This window comes from Coptis chinensis, chromosome 3 (genome assembly GCF_015680905.1).
Source record: "Coptis chinensis isolate HL-2020 chromosome 3, ASM1568090v1, whole genome shotgun sequence".
Lineage (NCBI taxonomy): Eukaryota > Viridiplantae > Streptophyta > Magnoliopsida > Ranunculales > Ranunculaceae > Coptis > Coptis chinensis.
In genome coordinates this window covers 102823523-102827997 of record NC_141458.1, presented here as the reverse complement: position 1 = coordinate 102827997, position 4475 = coordinate 102823523, and the positions used below count along the sequence as shown (strand labels likewise).

At 36.1% G+C, this 4475-nt stretch overlaps 1 pseudogene across 1 annotated transcript; it reads left to right on the top strand.

Annotated features, from left to right (window-relative positions):
* The first annotated feature begins 598 nt into the window (after positions 1 to 598).
* LOC147512328 (GDSL esterase/lipase WDL1 pseudogene) lies at positions 599 to 1900 on the top strand (annotated as a pseudogene). The gene has a single exon (XR_015214886.1). The product of XR_015214886.1 is annotated as a GDSL esterase/lipase WDL1 pseudogene (transcript).
* The last annotated feature ends 2575 nt before the right edge of the window (positions 1901 to 4475 follow it).

Here is a 4475-nt window from a genome sequence, read left to right as displayed (position 1 = left end):
AATATATATGTGCGTACATAAGTAATAAATATAAAATATATTAGTTAATTCATAATATACACGTTGACATTATTATTAACATCTATGATACACTTGTTTAATGTATTGTTATAAAATATACATTTAACAACACACATTCACTATTATGCTATATATATATTTAATAGACTTTTACACGTAAAAAACATATTTTATATTATAATATATAAATTTGATTATTTTAAATGTAATATAATACTAAATTTTATATATCAAAATCATAATAATCGGTTTCAATTTTGGTTCGGATACCTATAGATTGTTTACTATTCGGTTTTACAGTTTCGATTATTTATTGGTTCGGTTTTTAATGGCCTATTATTTATTTTAAATGGATCTAATTTTTTAAGACCTATAATCAGAACATTCAGTTATGGGTAATCGGGTATCCCCACCCTTACTAGTGATAAAACCAAGAAAAAGAAAATAAAGTGGTCTACGTCGGTACTTGCACCAAATAAAGAAAATAAAATAAAACTATAAAATAAATTGAGAACTTGTTTTTAGGGTGCGTCAATTATGCGCTATAAAGTAACAATTAGCAAACTATTAATAATAATATGTGATCCAATGGTCTAAAAATAAAAAACATCACACATCCAACATTGAGAATGTGAGTTTGTTTTTGATTTTCAGATTGTTGGATCACACATCCACCGAAACAGGATCTAGTCCGTATCAGAATATCCTCGGTTAGAAACAACCAAATTAAAGGCAATTCCAGTTTGCGAACGGGGGTTGTTTAATATGCTAGTGATAAAACCAAGAAAATGAAGAGGTCTACGACGTCTTCGGTACTTGCAGCAACCTTCTAAGAAAATAACCCGTTTATATACTCCAATTGCTATATAAACATCTAAAACTGAGACAAACAGTTGTAGCGCCAGTCAGGTATCAATCCATCGACTTCTGTATTATCCACCTGTGGATAGATCGATCAATAAAGATGGCAGCACCAAAAAGGCCTCAATTCGTGCTATTTGGATCTTCAATTGTTCAGATAAGCTACAGCAATGGTGGATGGGGAGCACATCTTGCAGACATCTACAGCCGTAAAGCTGACATAATATTACGAGGGTACAATGGTTGGAACTCACGGCGTGCTCTCGAAGTTGTCCATCAAGTTTTTCCAAAGGATGCAGCTATACAACCTGACTTGGTTGTAGTTTACTTTGGCGGAAACGACTCAATGGATCCTCATCCCTCTGGCTTAAGTCCTCATGTGCCACTTCCAGAATATGTTGAGAACATGAGAAGTATTGCAATTCATCTAACTAGCCTTTCAGACCAAACACGCATAATTTTTCTTAGTTGCCTTCCTGTCAACGAGGAACAATTTCGTTCTAAGTCTAAGCTTGTTCGCTCCAATGAGGCCTGCCAGAGATATTCAGAAGCTTGTATACAGCTCTGCAGAGATATGAGAGTGAAGGTTATTGATCTCTACACAGCTATCCAGAAAACTGATAATTGGAAAACTTCAAGTTTTACAGATGGTGCCCACTTATCTTCTGGGGGTAGCAAGATAGTAGTGGATGAGATACTGAAGGTCTTAAAGGAAGCAGAATGGGAGCCGAGCCTATATTGGAAGTCCTTGCCGTCTGAATTTGCTGAGAATCGTCTTTCTGCTCACAAAGAGGATACTATAAACGCTGATGAATGGACCTTATACAGGGAAAATTGGCATTAATTGACTATTTTCTCTGCTCATCTGTTCAGACGAAAAACATCTTCGTCGAATATGTTTGTATTGTACGTATATGCAACATCTAAAGGAACTCAAAGTACGTATAAGTAGGTTATCGAAAAAAAAGAAGAAGTAATTATAAGTTGCCAATAACAGAATATTTCAGTTCATAATAAATGGGCATCTTATGTAGCTCTGTTTCTAGATTGCGCCTTTGCTGCTTCAGACTGCTTGGTTAGCCTGGAAAGACCCTGGAGCAGTAAACGTAACGTTTTCGCCGTTCCGACCCTCCCCTCGCCTGGACCACCATCATTAGTGTATGTGGTGTTGGAATCTCCAAGAGTATTTCAAAATACTTGTGTGTGTGTGCAACGTGGAGGAGATGAACTATGTGTGTTCTCTCCACTTTAGTGCATTGTGTTTAGTCCCACATTGGTGAACCACCACTAGCAAATGAGGTATATGAGAAATTCCTCCATCATAAGGGCGTGCCCTTAGGGTACAAAGGTTGCCTAAACTTTACTTTTGCAGGAAGTTTCGGCTAGGGTGGCTAGAGTTCTACTTCGACTTGGTTTTGTGAAACCGACTTTGAGAGGTGTCCTTCTCCCATCTGGTAACCGATTGATACCTATAGACACCGCACCTATAGACAGGGATCGATTACTAAGAGGGGATCGATTACTAAACAGAGAGAGATAGGAGCTAGAACTCGAGTGCACCAGCAAATCCATTACAGACATACATAGAGTGAGGGCGAGTACACCGGTGAATCCGATTAGCATAGAGACGTAACTCATCCAAACAAAAACAACCTTCAATCACCATACAGAGAAACAGAAACCCATCTTATTCTTCTTCTATTTTTACCGCCCCCGAGGAGAGAGTTATATTGCTATATTACAGAGGGTAGTACGTTCTAGTGCAAAGTCGTCACTTTGTTAACCATTGAATCATGTGAGGAAGACGCCCATTGTTGCCTTTTCGCACCATTGGAAGGGGCGAAATCTTTCCTTGAGGACAGCCTAATCCGCGCCTTGGTTATTACCTGTTATTCTGTCCTTGTCTTCTATTGTTTTCTTTTATCTGCATACAACATGTGGGTAGGATAACAAGCCCATCATCACCGCCAGTTAGTTGTTCGACAGGAGGAATTGAAGTCCATTTTCTCCACATTCTCTCCTTCATAACGACTTGGAGAACATACTTAACCTAGTGACGGTCTTTTACGTGACAGGCACATGCCACTGAAGTCACGTGAATAGCACGAGCCACTTACTCTCAGACTTGATCTGATGGTCCTCGCCTATAGTGCGGATCTATAGTCTTACAATATTTCACCCACCACGTGTCACTTAGACAGTAGCGGGAAATCCCCCTACACTATTTATGGGTCATACATTTTATTACTTTTTTCGTTTTAAAGACTGACTGCAAAAACTTAAAGATCGCTTAATCACATTTGAACTAAACAAAACTCGATCCATTTTCTTTGTTGTAAATATGCGTGCCAAATATGGTCCCAAACACACAGTGGCGGAACCAGGATTTTAGTTTAGAGTGGACAAATTAACATGTAATTCATTAAAAAAACGACTCAAAATTCTTAACACCAAAAATAAAAAATTATAAATATGTGTACATTAATTATCAAAAAAAAAAAGTTTTCAAAAAACTCAAAATCAAACAAAAAAAAAATTACAAGTGTGAGTATCCACCTTTCTGAAACCATTGTATAATCGCCACAGAATCTATGGTTTTAAATATTTTTTTCTCAATATATGTTACTAGAAAATCATTCACCCAACTCATCTTCTATACGATTTCAAAGTCGATTCTTTACAATATGCAAAACTGAAAATACTCTCTCAACAGTTGTATGGAGAACTTATGAGATATTAGAGTTTTTCAATTAATCAATGACAAAAGCCACATTTGAACATGTGCAAGTTTTTGAGTAGGGGTTAATATTGCTAGAAAAAAAAATTGAAAAAGAAGAGAGATTTTCTTTTCTTTTTAATTGAGAGTTTTGATAAAGTGCTCTCAAATTAGTGAAAGTCCAGCCCAATTAATAAATCTTAAATAAATCAAGTGATAGAAAAACATCACACTCTTGGTGTTTTACATTTGGGTAGCACCATAGCAAAGTTTTACATCTTAAACCAACGCACATAAATTTTTTTTTTTTTTTTTTTTTTTTTTGAAGTTCAGAGTGTGTAGTTGCTCACCCTTGCACGCCTTTGGCTCCCCCTGCAAACACGGATGATATATAAAATAAGATAAACGATTTCTTTTGTCTAACCTTTAAAGTCAATAAAAAATTATAGTTTATCAATTTTTAGGTACAAGTAATCCATCCATAGTTATACAACTATGTTTGCGACCAACACCAAGGTTTATATATGGAAAGCATCGCCAGTCTTAGAAGTTTCTTTGAAACCAACGACTCCTCATCTAAAATTTTATATAAATTGAATTGCATATTCCGTCCCTTGTACATGATGTGGTTAGTTTTCTTGTATATATTTTTAAATTTTAAAATGCGCGTTACCGCGTGGTCCTTATTATTGGCTTTTCCAATTGTCCAAACTCCAAAATACATCATTAAACCCATTATTTCCAACATTGCAGTATTCACTAAAAAAAGTGACTTCCAAATATGAACTCAGAGCTAGCTCAGTTGGGTCTAGGATTGTCAATTGATGGGTTTGGATAAGGTTTTGGAAAATCCAAACTCGATCCGATAAGAAAAATG